The sequence below is a fragment of the Sabethes cyaneus genome, chromosome 3 (genome assembly GCF_943734655.1).
Source record: "Sabethes cyaneus chromosome 3, idSabCyanKW18_F2, whole genome shotgun sequence".
NCBI classification, from domain to species: Eukaryota; Metazoa; Arthropoda; class Insecta; order Diptera; family Culicidae; genus Sabethes; species Sabethes cyaneus.
The window spans coordinates 66,256,555-66,275,113 of NC_071355.1; positions in this window are offsets into that span (position 1 = coordinate 66,256,555).

Here is an 18,559-nt window from a genome sequence, read left to right on the forward strand (position 1 = left end):
TCACGAACGTACGCTCCCGTCGGGGTGCGGATATAGATTCTGACCATTACCTAGTAGCAGTACATGTGCGCTCAAAGCTGTCCACCGTATACCGGACACGTCAAAGCCGCCCTCCTCGGCTGAACACCAGGCAGCTAGACAACCCACAAGCTGCCGAGAACTACGCGCGAGTACTGAATGAGGCACTGCCCTCTTCCGAGGAGTTAGGTGCTTCAAACCTCGAAGACGGTTGGGGCAGAATACGCTCGGCCATCGAAGAGGCCGCTACCGCGGCACTAGGTATTGAGCCTCGGAGTACACAAAATGATTGGTTTGATGGGGAATGCCAACAAGCGGTGGAAGAGAAAAAAAATGCTTGGAGAAATTATCTAAGTATTGCCACTAGAGAGAACCTGGCCAAGTACCGACGAGCTAGGAACCAGTTGACCACGATCCTGAGGAGTAAAAAGCGCCAAAAGGAGGACAGAGATCGTGAAGAATTAGAGCAACTATTCCGAGCTAATGACACGCGCAAGTTTTATGAGAAGGTGAACCAAACTCGAAAGTGCTACACACCGAAACCTGACATGTGTAGGGACGAGGGAGGGAATCTAATTACAAACGAGCGCGAGGTGGTCGACAGGTGGAAGCAGTTCTTCGATGAACACCTCAATGGCGAAGTCGCAGAAGGAGGCGGAACGGAAATTAACCTAGGAGCGCCCATGGAAGATAGTGATGTCCTAGCACCTGATCTCCAAGAAGTCAAACGAGAAATCAGGCTGCTGAAGACCAATAAAGCCGCTGGGAAGGACCGCCTACCGGCAGAGCTTTATAAACATGGCGGAGAAACGCTAGCAAAGGCTTTACACTGGGTTATTTCTAGGATTTGGGAGGAGGAAAAGCTACCGGAGGAATGGATGGAAGGAGTGGTTTGTCCCATCTACAAAAAGGGTGATCGGCTAGACTGCTGCAACTATCGTGGTATAACGCTGGTAAACGCCGCCTATAAGGTACTCTCCCAGATCCTGTTACGCCGGCTGTCACCGATAGCACAAGGTTTCGTAGGGAATTATCAGGCGGGTTTCATGGGGGCTCGCGCAACTACGGACCAAATTTTTACTATCCGACAGATTTTGCAGAAATGTCGGGAATACAACGTGCCCACGCATCACATCTTTATTGATTTCAAAGCAGCATACGATACAGTCGATCGAGACAAGCTATGGCAGATAATGCACGAATACGGTTTTCCGGACAAACTGACGCGGCTGATCAGAGCTACATTGGATCGAGTGATGTGTTTCGTACGCATCTCTGGGACACTCTCGAGTCCCTTCGAGACGCGACGAGGGTTGAGACAAGGTGACGGTCTATCCTGCATGCTGTTCAACATCGCTCTTGAGGGGGTGATCCGACGAGCGGGCATCGAAACGAGAGGCACGATTTTTACCAAGGGTAGCCAACTTCTAGGCTTTGCAGATGACTTCGATATCATTGCCAGGAACTTTGCGACGGCGGAGGCAATCTACGCCAGACTGAAAGCGGAGTCTAGGAGAATTGGGCTAAAAATAAATGCGTCGAAGACCAAATACATGAAAGGAAGAGGCTCAAAGGAAACAAATGCGTGCCTCCCACGGACGGTAACCGTTGACGGCGACGAACTGGAAGTGGTAGAGGAGTTCGTGTATTTGGGATCGCTGGTGACCGCGGACAACAACACTAGTAAGGAGATCCAGCGGCGCATCCAAGCGGGAAATCGGGCCTACTTTGCCCTTCGTAAAACGCTACGATCAGGAAGCATACGCCGCCGCACGAAGCTAACAATGTACAAAACCATTATTAGACCGGTAGTTCTTTATGGACTTGAAGCCGTGACGCTGCTTACGGAGGACATACGCGCCCTTGCCGTGTTTGAGCGGAAAGTGCTGCGGACGATATTTGGCGGAGTACAAACGGAAAGCGGAGAGTGGCGGAGGCGTATGAATCACGAGCTACAGGCACTGCTTGGGGAGACTCCCATCGTACATCTAGCGAAAGTTAGCAGGCTACAGTGGGCCGGACACGTCGTAAGGATGCCGGACGACAGTGCGACGAAAATAGTCCTCTTCAACAACCCCACCGGCACCAGGAACAGGGGGGCCCAACGTGCACGATGGCTCGACCAGGTCGAAAACGATTTGCGACTTCTGAGACGACTAGGAAATTGGCGACGAGTGGCCCAAGACCGAGTTGAATGGAGACGAGTGCTTGAAACAGCACGAGCCACCCCGGCTCTATGCTGCTGAAGAAGAAGAAGAAATCAAAAATTTGCGTGACAAACATTTGCAAAATGTCAAGCTTTGTCGAATTGAACCTGCATTCGTAGTCTTACGTTAGTGCCTCTAGGCACAGACTTTCATACTATTTTTATTACTTTATTGCTTCAGTAACTTTTGGAGTGATGACATAATGCGTCTTCATAAGAAGAGGACAACCTTGACCAAGACCCTGAATATATTATTTAGTTCGCGAGTAAAAAAAATGTAGCATGACACGGTATCAAGTTTTATGATGCAGTGAAATGTTAATTATTAATTAGAGCGCTGGTCCCGGTGCAGTTTTTAGCTTTTGCTAAATTGTTCAATGCTGATGCTAAGTAAACCAACTTCAAGGAGCATCAGGGCAACTGGCCGTAGCTGTTGCAGAAGTTTTAAATACGCTTAAATGTTTCAGACTTTCAATGCACCTTCGGTGATCTTCACAGCACAAGTAGCTAAGTCACGGTCGTGCATTCGCGCGATGGTGCCCCACAGAATGGGCGTTGAAGAAAATGATGCTCTTGCTTGGATGTTAATGATTCACAGGAAAAGGTGTACGTAATGTCGGTCGGTCTTACGTACCTCATCTCGATAGATGCATGTTCAGAGAAGCGTCGTCGTTGCATGAACTAAACATGCCTAATTTAGTTTTCTCGACTTTTCAACAACCCCAGTTGCATTAAATTACCTTGTGAATTACGGTGCGACAAAGGTAAACTGCTTCCGTTTACTTCATTCAGAAGGTTGCGTTTCTAGTGTGCTTCTATATGTTCTGAAGCAAATGTCAAACGACTCGTGCCTTAACTTTTCAATATGGTGAGCTTTTCGCACAAATGTCAATGTAAAGAAGAGGATTTACATCGTAGAAGACATCATCTGATCATTGTTAAACTCCTATATTTAATTATGATAAGTCTTACTACCCAGGTAAGCAATAAGTATTAACATTCGTAGTAAATCAATCGCATTTTAGCATATCTGGCATATTTACAATACTTTGCTGTATTTTGGCTTTTAGACTGCATTTATAACTATTGTAAATAGGAATCCAAAATTCTATTTTGATTCTTCTTGTCGGTAATCAGCTACAAGTAAGCATTGTCAGCACTAGAGGAGACTTAACCGTAAAGTAGTAGTATATTTTGACAAAGTAGTTTTAGGGTAGCATTTAAGGTGGCTTAAATGCTTATTGGCTTGCATTTGAATTGAATTGATAATGGTTTGGTTACCTGGATATTTACCTCGATTTCGGTCCTATGAGAAATATTTAATGTGGATTAAAATATCCATGGAGGATAAATGATGAAGTTTGCTCGAAATTGCAAATATTTTCCCAACTTTTCGGATGCGTGTATGTGTGTTACACATGGGCTAACCATACTAATTTCGGGAAAAAACAACAAACCATTTCTGACAAAATTGCAGCTTGCATGGCGTTCTATTTATTTAGTCGCACCGAACGATACCAAGCACTCCAAAGAAGAACTACATTTTATGTTAATTTATAAAACTATCACGTTGTATTTTATTTGCGTTTATATTCATTTCTGTTCGTATTGCGATGCGGTGCCCAAATTTCCATAAAACACAGAGGCGAAAAAGCACTGCGTCTGTGAGTGAGTATGTATGTATGTGCGCACATATTTGCGGTGGCTTCTCGCTCGTACTCCCGGAACGACCTACCAGGCACAAGCCGGCCGGAGAGCTGAGGTCTTTTTTCAGCGCTGTCGTTTTTCTTGCACATATTTTGCAATTTTATAAATGAAATGCATTTCGTATGCCACATGAGTACACCGCCGGCTTCCTTAAGTCTGGCGTGGAACGACTGGCTGGGCTGCACATTCACCTACCCCGACGACCCAATCGAGAGCCGGTCCTGATCGCTCTGCTAACAACAATATAACCCCGTAGCCTTTTACCACCATCACGGATGGATGCATCAGGCATCAGCAAGCAAGTTCCCGGGCGATTCAAAAACCCTTTTGAATTCGCTTCAGTTTAATGGCGTACCGGAATGGGGATGACGTCGCCACCGCATAAAGTTTGGACAGAAGCCCCCAAAATAGAGATGCACACTCGGTTGAGGCTTGCATAAAGCTCGGTTTACGGTTTTCGGAGCATGTTCAGTTAGAAACAAGTTTAAAATTACAAACGTCCCGTAGGTATGTGTTCATTGAAAAAATATATATATATATATATATTAGACCATCTTTATTTTTTGTTATTGACTTCTGAACAAGAGTAAATGTTTGATCTGAAAATTGAAATGTAAAGAAGACCAGCGTGATGGTGTGACGGAAGCACTCTTGAGTTGTGTGTTTGAGTTCCATCTGCCCCAAGTTGATATTTTTCATGGTCTAGATACGAAATTTTTTAGTTTTCGAAGAAAGAATATTAGATCATCCCGAAAACAAAACTCGTATAACATCGGAGCACATTCGATCTGTTAAATGCATGCAGTAAATTCACAATGAGGTCAGGTGGTCTCTAAATTTCGAAATAGAAAATGGACAGATTACCAAACGTCAGTAAGAATCTGTAAGCTTCGTATACTCTGCAAACACTGTAAAATGTGACAAAATTCTAAAATCTATAAAATCGATAAAATATGTGAAAACTGCAATATCTATACAAATTATAAGAACTGTGAAAACTATAAAAATTAAATTTTTATTTTTTATTCTCCTTTTTTCCACTCTGTCTTAATGAAATAGGATTAGACTAAAAATGTCCTAATATATAGGCTTAGATATAAAAGAGATAAGAAAATTATACGATAGAAATTTCATACAATTATAGGTACACAAAACTAACTAGAATATCAAGTTATTTTCACGTCGATCATATTTCTAGAATCTAGACCATCTAAAGAATTGATTCATGAAGGCTATAATTAGTGCGGTACTAATCAATCAGTAATAACGGTCATATCTTTGTTCTCCATAAAATCCATAATATGAAACTAATAATTTTTCGGTACTGTCGAATGAAATGTTGTAACCATCAACTTTAGGAACCCCTTACTACTACCTCTGGCCCTTACTTCCTCTCACGTGCTCACATCCTCTCATTACCACGGACCAATATCGCGCAGGAAGCACGCCGAAAATTATAACGTTGCAAAATGAGTACACTGTTTGGTATGAATATATACATCCTCGCGCCCCGTGTTTGTTCGTTTCGTTGCAGTCTGAACTGGCAAAATTGAATGAAGAAACGACACCTCTCTGTGGCAGGGGTTGTTGCTGGCTGGGGAATCGACTCGACTCCCAGGCCCAGCCAGCCCAGTGCACCCTGTCCCCAGTCAAGCTGGCTGGCTAGCTAGCTAGCTAACGCCACGTCGCGCCACCGCCCGCACGAATTTATGGCATATTTGTTTAGTGGCAAAATTTTCTCTCCTCGTGAATATTAATTTACATTTTTCGGCAGGGTATTTTTACTAGCATTTTTGCAGTGCGATGCTGCTCGTATTGAAAATAGGATAACCATTTCAACCTGTAATTAAATTTATGATCATTTTCAGGTTGGTCGTTGGAAACTTCATAACTAAATAATGCTGAACAAAATGTAAACGAACTAGGTTAGTTTACTTCAAGTTGATTACAACACTCAATGATACTTTGAATTAATTGTACACCGTTGGAGCAGTAACATTTTGATTCGATTCATTTTCAGTGTTGATAACCTGTAATGAAAACTGCAGTTGGCAAAATAAAAAGAATGTATCTGGTTGTGGTTGTGGTATGTGGTCAGTATGTGGTTCTCACGCCCCGACTGGTGTGAGTTCTAGCCCAGTCGATATCGGTGAGATTTCGTGGCTCGAAAAGTCTCTGTGTCTTAGATCGTAACGTGCTGCTCGAGTCACAGATGCTGATAGATCCCATGATTGATCTTTCGAGAGAGTTTTGCCACTATTTTCGGTCGACCGTAAAGGACTAGTTTAGAGTATTCCTAACGTAGATACCCATTCTGGACACTTTATACCGTTTTTTTTCGTGAGTTGCAAAGCCATTTAACGCTTATAAAACAAGGCCCTATTTTCTGTTTGGTTGCATTGTTTTTTTATCCACTAGCGCAGATCGCATTACACTAAGGATTTGGATACTCTTCGCAGCTAGCCGAAAATGTAGCAAGTCGCAAGGTGCCCCTCCCCTTGCCGTATTGTGTGCGAAACCTTGTATGGAAAGAGACACAGCGAGCCAGGAAGGTAATGGAAGTCGAAGGGCATGCAGGGCCTTTGAGATTAAGAGTCCCATTCTGTAATATTCTCTTGATAATAAAATTAACAGAAAAAAACATCTACACTACTCTAAAACATGACAGTGCTCTAGGACAGCAAAACAAATAATCATTTCAGGATATTATTTATTCAATTGGTTTTCTGTTCTAAGGCCAGGCGAAAAAGATTTTAACTCGGTTGTTGGCGTTCTTCATTTCCTTGGACACTAGGTACTCGCCGCCATTTTTCACTCCACCTAGTTTGAAAATAGCCATTGTGATTTGAAGGAAACGACATCTTCACATGGTAATTGGCCGGCATAACATGCCCTCTCCACCGTATCTGTCAAGTTTTAACCACGTTTTGAATACTGCATTCGCCTTAGAGCCTGCCTGAGTTCATGGTTCATTCTTCGACGCTGTCGAAGATCATTTTCAATACAGTGCAGTGTTGGGCACAATTTCGCTAATTCGCTAAATCGTTAATTGGCGACGCTAAATTCTGATTAGTGAGTTAGCGTTTTCGCAAAATTTGGGGTACATTATCGAAACCGTTAGCTTCGCTAAAAATAAACCCTTTAGATCGCTAATCGCTAAATCGCTAAAGTTGTATGAAAATTAGAAAATTATTCATACTTTATCACGCAGTTTTTATATTGCATTGGTCAGAAATAATGTCACCATTGGCGGAACTAGGGGCGCTAAGCCTTGCGGAAGACTGAGGGCACCTTGCACTTCGTGTCTCTTTTCAGCTTCTGCTGCACTTAACCTTTCTCCAGAAGGGAGAGGATGATGTATATGCTGGATTGGCTATATCCAACGGACGCGAAGTGCCTCACGATGTCTAACTTCTTCACTCCGGGTTGCAGCTGGCAGTACGAATAAAGCATCGAGTGTAGTTGCTTGACTATTTTTGTCACAGTTGCTGCAAATCAATTGATAACGCTGTCAAATAATTTCTGGACGCAATAGGGTTGGTGCTATTGGCGGTCATAGGTGGATTCATCACCAGTTAGCTGGGTAGCCGCATGCTAAAATCAGTTCATTTTTATGCATATGTTTTGCCCTAAAATTAGTCAATTGCCGTTATTATACTGCAAATAACGACAATTGACTAATTTTAGGACAAAACATATGCATAAAAATGAACTGATTTTAATTTTAACTGGTAAATAAACGTTCAAAAATATGCGGTATGTTTTGGGTAATCTAGATTAAGCGATTAGCGATTAGCGTAACTTTCGCTAATCTGAGTTTATCGATTAGCGTTTAGTTTTGACGTAGGACTACGTCTTACGGCAAGTTTTGAGATAGGGTGTCATTCCAAAAAATCAAAAAATGCGAGCGTCACGAAAAATGAAAGGTTTCAAGCGCTAATAGCTCAGCGGTTTTCCGATCGATTTTCAATATTCTTACACCAATCGATCGGGAAATCTTCTAAGAATTGACCCAAATAAAGAAAAGTATGGATTCTTGATGTTGAACTATTGAAAAATTGAACATAATGAACCTATGTTTTACCAGAATTCTCGGTTCGTGATTGGTTGGAAGATTCTTTACGATGATCTAAACCTATACCAATTTGATATCTGTGCTTGGGAAGTAAGCCAAAACAAGTGACAAAGTTTCCTCATTTCAGCAAGATTTCTTAACACCGCGGTTCAACCTAGACCATTTTGATGTCCTTGCTTGGGAAGTACGCCAAAGAGAGTGACAAAGCCCCCTCGTGCCAACAGATTTCTTACGAACGCGATTAAACCTAGTCCAATCTGATGTCTGTGTTAGGCAAGCGTGCCAGAAAAAATGACACAAGTTCGTTGTCCCAACAGATTGCAAATTCTTTACTGCGTGACGATTAAACCTCGGCGAATTTGATATCTGTGTTGGAAAAATGTGCTACAGCTGTAGTGTTCGGTTATAATACGGCTCTGTATGAATACGCATGCTTGCCGTTTCATTAGAAGTGTAGTAAAAAGATGTGCTGTTGATAAAATAGGATTGAATTGGTAAAATCCTTTCAACGTGGGAAACCATGGATAATAAAAACAATCTTTAATTTCAGTAAGGTAGCAGGAAAGTAATAGTTTGTGTTCTTGATTTTGTTAAATTGTTTTCAAATGCACAATCTTTTGAGAATTGAACGTATGCAATGTTACTACTTTGATAAATGTTACATACAACGCATGTAGCATGTATATATGTTGCATATAGCATGTATACATGAAGAATCGAATGATTACAAGCATGAATACATGCTACTATCACTACAAAGAGACTTACGTAGTCCTGCGTCACCTATATATGCGGTCGTGTCTTGTACACAACCCCTCTGATTTTTTCGATTAGCGGTTAGCGTCGCTAAATTTTCGGTTAGCGGTGCCCACTACTGCTCAGTACTCAACACACAACTCACACTCCGAGCACTCGTAGATCCTCCTCGTGTATTTTTTACGTTTCATGTCCGTAGAAAACAACCGGTCTAATGAGCGTTATGTTTCAGGGTTAACTTTGTACGGGGGTTAGTTTGTTCGACCACAATTCCTTGTGAATCACCTAGTAAGCACGACTTTCGCTGATAAAACGCTTTCGAATCTCACGACTGACTGGTATCCCGTCGCCCGTGCGCCAAAGTAAACCAGTTCAAATGCCGTCGATCGTTAAACTACTGCCCAAGTAGCGTCGGTTAGCCTCGGTTCCGCCACCCAGCATGTACTTTGTTTTGGACGTATTTATTTTTAATCCTCTGCTTCGAGCTTTAGTCTGTCTAGTCACCGCACCGTTTAGCACGCAATATGTGCTCGAGTATTGATATCTGCTTGTTTTATAGAACCCTGTAGCACTATGCTGACCAGCATGCATGAGGGACCATTGCTTGACAAAGGCCCGGTGGAATTCAAATGAACCCGACAATCCACACGAAATCTGCTCACAGCACTGCATAGTTTGGTCAGCTCTCCGGGAAACCTGTTCTTGTCCACGAATTTTCTACAGCTCTTTACGACCGATGGTATCGCATGCAGCTTTAAATCAATAAAAAAATTGTGGGTGGAAATTTTACATTGATGGACTTTTTGGAGGATCTGCCGCAGCGTGAATCTTTGGTCCGTGACACAAAAGACAAGTTCTCCCGGGACATCTTAATCAGCTCCACTCCGATGCTATCCTTCCCAGCCGAGGTATGGTTCTTCAGTTACTTGATATCCTCCTCAACTTCGCTTATCGTTGAAGCTGGCACCTCTTTCACGTTTGTCGCACCTTCGAAATCCTGTTTGCCCGCCCAGTTAGCTCCGGGGCACGATACTGACCTAGCAAGCCAGTCGCCGTATGTTCGAATCTCGATAGGGCGGTGCTGCTTATAGAGTCAATGAGGATAGTGCACTAGGCCCGTAATTTTCCTGTACTTTAATAACCAGCTGCGAAGTCTGTCCATAAAGAAGGGTAAAGTTCTTAAGGACGTTTATACCTACAGCTTTGCTTTGCTTTTGAACCTTCGAAGCAAGAAATATAAGCGTTCTACGGAACTTGGGCCTCAACAATTCCATATTTATGAGCAGTGGGGTGTTGGGGTACAAGCTTCGAATACTCATAAAATGTATTTCATCCGAAGTCGTTCTACTGCTCATAAATATTAAACTGTTGGGGACAGGGACGTAAAATGTACTGGTTGGTGACCAAAATCTGAAAGCATTTGACATTATTTCTTGTGACCAGTCATGCGGCAGATTTCTAGTACACACGTACCGAGAAGAAATACCAAAATAACGATAACATCGCTTGCTCGTCGTGTCGCACACACTTCGGAGCGGCAGAGATACGCTTCAACATTCTAGCACCATGCATGACAAAAGGTGTAGTGGTTTTTGGTATTCTCGTTTGCTGCTTCATTCGTATGCCTACAGCTTTTCCCTAAATAATCCGGATTCAAAAAAGAACGTTCCCAAAACTGAAGATGAACTCTACTGCATCTATTCTTACAAGATCTTAAAATCAAATCAACCACAAAACCGTGCAAAAATTCAACAATTTTCATTACATAAATTTCAGGTGAAAAACGCATCAATAATTACACCTTATTCTCTATCGCTTGTCCATACTATTCCAGCTAGAACTGTAACCAAAAAGCGGCGAATGCCTATCACTTCTATACAGGGATGCCACATATAATTCTGTGTTTTTTGTTGGAAAAATCTGACAATCTGTACGCCGAGGAAAAATATCTGTGCAAAAATCTGTCCAATGCAAAACAATGAGAGTGAAAGAGATAGAGAGTCATTTTGCTGACTATGCCTGTCTTTTTCACTCTCATGTAAAAGCTCAAAAATCTGTTTAATCTGTGTAATTTGGCGAAAATCTGTATTCTATGCATACAGATTCTGTACAGGCGATTTCTTTGAAATATCTGTTAAACACAGAATAATCTGTGCATGTGGCAACCCTGCTTCTATACTGTGACATTTTTTTTGACTGGTCACAGTGAAATAAGAATGTTTGCTTATTATCATGTACGTATTCCAGCTAGTTTCAATACAGCAAGAGAAAGGCTCTCTCGATACAGAAACAATACGAAGCGACGGTATTGGCTGAGATTATGACATTGCACTGCATACTGGCAAATGTATAGAAAAAATGTATCCGTTTCGGTCCCTGGTTGGGGCTCCAAGCTCCATAGAATGCTCACATAAAATAAGATTTTAGGTTGCAAAAAATTGCTTTTCAATTTTCAGTTAGGGCACATGTCGATGTCGAAATTCATTAGGCTTTTTACCATTCTATTTGTAGGCATTTAAGCCAAATGACATGCGGTTCTTATGAAACTTTAGGGGCGCAAGTGTAACTGATTAATGAGTTATTTGAGATTTTGAATTTTATTCGTAAAGCCGAAATATCTCAACGTGAGCCCAGTTTCTCGGTGGGTCAGTTCGCCAAACAATACCCGATCAAATGAAAATAACAAATTTAGAACAGTATGAGTTCTAAATAACAAGTTTTTATAACAAATTCTCCTTTGCGTTTTGTTATAAACTTAGTCTCGTTTGTAGTTAAAATAACAAAAATTGTAACGCATTCTGCTCTAGGTATATCACAATTATAACAAACTAGCTGTAACCCCCGCGCGTTGTTTCGCATCTAATTGAGAGCAAATTGGAAGTACGCTATGTTACTCTATGAAGTGCAACTACGTTACTTTTGCTCGTCTTGAATGTAATCTGGTATGATTGCTTTGAGTCTTTGCTTAATGTGGGCGATTATTACCACGAAAATACATATCGCGCCTCTCGTTTTGGCGACAGCCATAAGCCTCTTATAGTTATGATGATTATGATATAATTTGATCAAGTTTATTTCAAGATGTGTTACAAAAATCAGCATTCTGCCTTGCTTGTAACAAACCTTAAAATAAGTAGCAGAACGAGATAGTTCTACGGTGTATTCGATTTGGGCTCTCTATTATTGAGAACTCTGTTGAATAGTTTTCGGAGCTGTACCAGTCCGACATTGGCCAGCTTCTCAAAAATTATTGGACTATACATGGTCAGATCCGGACTTGAAGTCTGATAGTGCTTACCTCTTAAATATGAATTTGAACCTTTGGTGCGTTTGCTGAGATAAAGTCAATCGCAAGATGTGGCTGAAGAAAGGAAAATAAATTCTAGTTCTAGCACTTCACGAATAAATCCTGAAGTGCTAGAACAACCATCCCGGGCTAATGAGACTCGTGTAAGTTCCATGAGAAGGTGAACCAATTTCGTAAAGCATAGGTACACACCGAAGCATGACATACGTAGGGACGAGGAAGGAACTAGCCTTCACAGACGACCACGATATCATTACAGGTATACCTCCATAGTACGTACCCTCGTTAGTACGTACCCTCGATAATACGTACCCTCCATAATACGTACATTTTGCCTCCATAGTACGTACATTTTCCAACAATGATTTTTTTAGTTGCTATATAAAGCAGAAGCATTTTTATGAATATTTATGAGTCAATACAAGCAAATACGTATTCAAAAATTATAAATTTTTGAATAATATCAGTTATTTCTATTATGTAAAAAACCAGTGTTTTAAAATTAAAAACAGCTCTTAAATAGTAAATTATTAAAATGTACGTTCTAAATAACAGCTATTTTAGCATTCCGGGCAGACTTATTGTCGGTACTAAATTTAGCAGATTTTTACTCAGAGAATTCACCTTTTCTGCGATTCGCATTCTTCCCAACTGCGACGGGTGTTGTCGTTATTATAGAAGAATTATTTTACTTTCTTCGGAAAAAATTTACGTTACACTAGTAATAAAACTATCAACATTAATTTTGTTGTAAAGTTAAACACAAATCCATTTTTTTTTTCAAAATTTCGAAGATTGGACAATTATGCCTTTATTTACAAGCGATTGCTAAATAAAAGCATGTCTGTCCCATATGTATTTTTGACGTAGGACTACGTCTTTATTTACTATACTGGGACTGGGTAGCACTTTGTAAAAACGAAAAATAGAAGTGTAACGTTTGAATGAAATATTTCAAACGCTAATAGCTACTATACTACTGAACGAAACATAACAGTTAATATGTCGTTGGATAGATAAAATGTCCAGCAATTTTATAGTAATATATTAATAATAATTTTTTATACGCTAAATAGTGAAAATGTATGTAAAGTTTTAAGGCCGAATTTTCCCATACATTTCCCTTGTGATCGCCTAGCTTCACAGGCACGGACGACAATTAGATACACCAAAGGATTTGGATCCAAATGATAACCTTTGAGACCACTTTGTAAGCCACACCCCTTTTCCAATCCAATTGGCAACATCGATGGCTATTGACGGCAACACCGACCCCGAAGACAAGCGGAATCAGCGGGCAATGGCCAACGTGAATTCCACACGATGCACTTTACGTTACATTTTGCATTATCCCCATCGCAGACATGCGAAATTGTTCGATAGCTTGCTCAATCAGTGTCGGACAATCATTTAAGCAGCAGCAGCCGATATGGTTTCCTCCACCACCTACACTAGCTTACAAGTAGCAACGGCAGTGCCAGTGACTATAAAATCGCACACTAGGTTCGCCGTCTGCTCATTTACCGCACGATCGCACTGACGGATGGTCAGTATTTTGATAAAACTAATCCATTTCTACTTTACAGTGATTTGGTATTTCCTATCACTCCTGTATTAGCGGTCAACCATCATCCTAGAGTCTAAAGGACCGAATAGCGACATCCATCTATATATTGGCAACAGTAATTATAGTACTGATTTTTAAGAAGTGCTATCAGCTCAAACATAGTTCTTTTCAGGGCCACCAAACAATTTCAAAGGGTTTTTTTCAAAACCACCATTGATTCAATGAAGAATTAAATCAGAATATTTCGCTCTTCTTTTACAAATAAACACTCGAACAATGATACTCACTCAAATACTCAAATATGCATATGCCAGAAATGCAGTTTACATTAGTCTTTGATTTAATGATCAGACATAAAGTTATACTTCATCAATTAAAACATGTTATCAATATAATGAGTATTATATGACACAGTCCTACGGCACCCTTTCGTACAACCCTTAGGGCTGTATACCTTGTAGTTTTTTAAACTTTTAACTGTACATGGCGGAAGATAGTTCCTATGCCAATGTATGCGCAACCGGAACGCTCCTATAATATTTCAGGATTCTAAGATCGTGATTAAAAAAGCAAAGAAAGACGTCGCGGTCTTGGACATAGAGTCATTGGTCTGGTTTAAATACACAATTTATAAATCCCAATATCTCGAAGGCATTCGAAAGACTATATTTTAAATGGGCAGCTTCACTGCTAAATACAAACTTGATAAAGTTTGAAGTTGTTCTGCTGTCGAAAAAACAACACGAGCTATTTTTTGAAAACTTCTCAAATGAAAAAAAAATCACCATAAAGGACATTGTGGAAAAGAATCGTAGAGAAAAGTCGCTTTATCAAATACTTTTCTCCTTGTCATCGCCGAAGAAAATTGTGAAATTATTATCACACTCAATAGAGGCGAAAATTAAAATAATATTGTTACCTAAATTGGCAGAAAGAAAATGTTTATAATGGACAATATTATTATGGGATAGTTATGCTTTTATTTTGCATTTCAAGTTTGATATTTTTGGAAAATTTTTCGAACAATGTCCGTCTAAATTACAATTTTTAAGGTAAATTAGGATATAAATAAGCTACTTCCGTGTTTTTCTCAAAATCGATTAATATTCAAATGAGACAGGTATGCTTTCCTACGCAGATAAGCAGCCTTATAGGAAATTCTCCAATTTACGCAGCCTACAGCCGATTATTGTAGTTAACTATTTTCTGTTCATAGCACTCACTCAGCTTATTGTCCAGCATATAGACTGGAAGCTCACTCGATTGATATTAGTGGATTTGGAATGAAATATCCCGAATGACGGCTATTGAGCTCCCCTTGTCATGCTTCCTCATTTTTTTTGTATGCCAGAAGGGCATTGGGTTAAAAGGCCGCTGCGACAGTCTTAATGATCGTCTTTTGTGGCAGGCCCCGATTGCTGTACACAGTTTACCTAGATATATTCAATTAAAATATGTAAATTTTCAATTTGAGAGAGAATTTTGAAAAAATAAGTGTTTTGGATTCCTTTTGCTTTACTTTTGAACTATTTTTTAACATTTGTAGTTTTTTTACCTTTGTTTCTAAAATAATTTTACTAAGATAATTATTTATTTTATATTATCTGATCTGATCTATCTAATTTGGAAGTTTTAGACAATATGTAGTATAATAAAAACAATACTTTACCTTAAAAATTGTGATTCGATAGTACGTACGTTTCGATAGTACGTACGCTAAACGATGCGCGGGTGTACGTACTATCGAGGTATACCTGTACTAGAAGCCTTGAGATGGTGGAGGCAACGCACGCCAAACTAAAAACGGAGGATGAGAAGGAGGATTGGGTTCGAAATATATGGTACGAAGAGGCTCCAGAGAAAACAACAACTATTGACGGCGATGAGCTGGAAGTGACTGGTGAGTTCGTATATTTGGGATCTCTGGTCACCAGCGATAATAATACCAGTGAGGAGATTCAACGACGCATTCAAGCTGGAAGTCGAGCCTACTTTTCTTAAAGGCCCTCCTGTATCCTACGCCGATGATCTGAAGATTTACTTGAGGAATCCTTCATGGTAGATCCGTCTTCGACGAGAGCTTGGCACCTTTATGGATTGGTGTAACTTGAACTGTTTGCTCGTGAATCCTAGAAAAGCTCCATTATTTCTTTCGCCCGAATCCGTCAACCTGTGATTTTCAACCACAAGCTCGATGGTACTGAAATCTAACGTGTCGACCAAGCGAAGGATCTCGGCGTTATCTTGGACAGTAGTTATCTATTTTGATTAAAGCAGAGGAGCGTTTGGTGCGAAAAATGTTAGACTGAATACTGGGAAAGTTTCGATCTGCGGCTAAAAATATTGGGTTAGTTTGTGGCAGTGGGACTTCAACCCACAATTTCTCGATTAGTACTCGAGTGCTTTACGCACCATGTGGTATAGTTTAAATGCGTAAAGCACTCGAGTACTAATCGAGAAATTGTGGGTTGGAGTCCCACTGCCACAAACTAACCCAATATTTTTAGCCGCAGATCGAAACTTTCCCAGTATTCAGTCTAACATTTTTCGCACCAAACACTTCTCTGCTTTAATCAAAATAGAGTTTACGTTTGACCGCGAAAAATTCAGTAACAGTAAAACGAAAAACAGTAGTTATCGTTTAGACGACACATTTCCTACATTGTGGACAAAGCATCCAGAACTCTAGGATTCGTTTTCCGCATCGCTAAAGGCTTCACCAACGTGTATTGTCTCAAGGCATTATACTGCTCACTCGTTTGTTCGACTCTCGAATGCGGTTCTATTGTCTAGCATCCGTATCATCAGAACGGAATGGCTAGGATTGAGTAGATTCAACGCCGCTTCTTATGTTTTACACTCCGTCACCTACCTTGGCAAGATCCGTTCCGATTGCCGAGTTACGAGAGACATTGCCGATTGATCCATTTGGAGACACTTCAGATGCGAAAGAACGTCGCAAGAGCTTTATTTGGTGCTGATGAAGAGAAGAATCGATTGTCCTGCTACTTTGGGAACGATTAATCTGAACGTGCGTTCCAGGGGACTGCGGAATAACGCAATGCGGCGATTACAATTTCAACGCACCACCTACGGACAAAACAGTGCTATGATTAGAGTACAGCGAGTCTTCAATAGAGGTGCAACTGTCTTTGACTTTAATCTGTCACGAGAAACTATTTGTTTTGTTTTTCTCTATCAATGACATTTAAGGTCAAGCCAGCGCACTAGAGAGAAAAAAAAAAGACGAAGCAAAATTTTCAATGAAAGTTCGCCTTTATTAGATAGTTTTGAATACTCAACTGCAGTGACATATCATGTCAGGTACGGGTTTTACACACAATGATGTATTCGAAAAACGATATTGTAGCGTTATTTAAGAAAAATTCAAATAGCATTTTGGCAAAATAGGATTTTCAAAATACTATTTTTCTCAATAGCACCAACGCTGTTTGATGCTTGCGCTGCTACGCCTTAAGAAAATCTATATGAAAATCTTAAATCAATGTATATTTGTATTTTTTGACTATGTGTTTGTTAATAGTATAAGAAACCATCAGGACAACTGTAGTCTACTGATGTTGAATAAATACCACTCATAATTAAAAAATTCTGAATAAGTTTTATGGACAGAAAACAGAATTGGTCTCAACCTGCAGCTACTATTCTGCTGCGAACTAAATTTTTGGCGAACTCCCATTTGGGAAACGCTACTCTACAGACTTGACAGAGTAACTTTGCTTACGGTAGACATACATGCACTTACCGTGTTTAAATCAAAGGTGTTGCGAACAGTTTTGGGCGGAGTACAAACTGATAGCGGAGAGTGGCGTAGGCGTATTAACCACGAGTTGCAGACACTACTTGGAGACATTCCCATCGTTCAACTGGCGAAAGTTGGGAGACTGCGGTGGGCCAGCCACATCGCGAGGATGCTGGACGACTGTGCAGTGAAATCTGAACCCTACCGGCACCAGGAATAGAGGAGAGCTGAACGTGCTTGAAAGCTGTGACGGCGTTCGACTCACACCTCCCAGATGCATTGACTTTTTCTCGCAATCTTGTTTTACGATTTGCTGTGCCGTAAAATTAGAAATACCATGTTTATTCGGAATTTTTCTCATAGATCGCACAGAACTGGATTAGCATTCGATAGCAGGTTCAATTAACGGATTTTGATATGACTTTTTCCAATTGTTAAGGCATAGAGAAATGAGAAATGTTGAATGAAATAGAAAATCTTGTACAAATATATTGATTCGTACTCTATAGATGACTGCGAGCTCTCATTTGATATTGATTCCAATTTAGAAGTTAATGGCAAGATGAATTATTCTTCATGCTCCAATAAAAATTTCATTTTTTTATTTAAAAAGGATTATTATTTTTCTATGTCTACATAGTTTGTAGTAACTTGATAATTTATTTTTCTAAAAATTATTTCGTTATCCCCAATTATTATACTGTTGCAGTGAAAAGCATTAAAATATTAATTGTTCCAAAATGTAATATCGAAAATTGGTAAACGTCTGAATAATGCATCAAAACTAAATGTAAAATGTGCCGCTTAATGATTTACGTGCGTAACACTAAACCCCAGTAACAATTTGGGTTTTATTGCACTCTTATGATGGTATTTAAGACCAAAATTGGTCTTGAATGCTGCAATAAGAGTACAATAAAACTCACACTGTTGCTTGGGAAGGTAACCGTTTTACAATAAGTAGCGACATACCTCTGCAGGAAATTACCCGCAGTAAATTGTATCCTCTTTAACATGCGTTGAATCCAATTGCAAAAATAATCTTCAGAGAAAGATAGAGTCTCTGTCCTGTTGCGGTTGCAATAAGAAAACTTATCCAATCACAGCCGGCTGGCAGCAGCACAGCAGCCAGTGAGCGAGGCAATGAGGCAGCAGCAGCC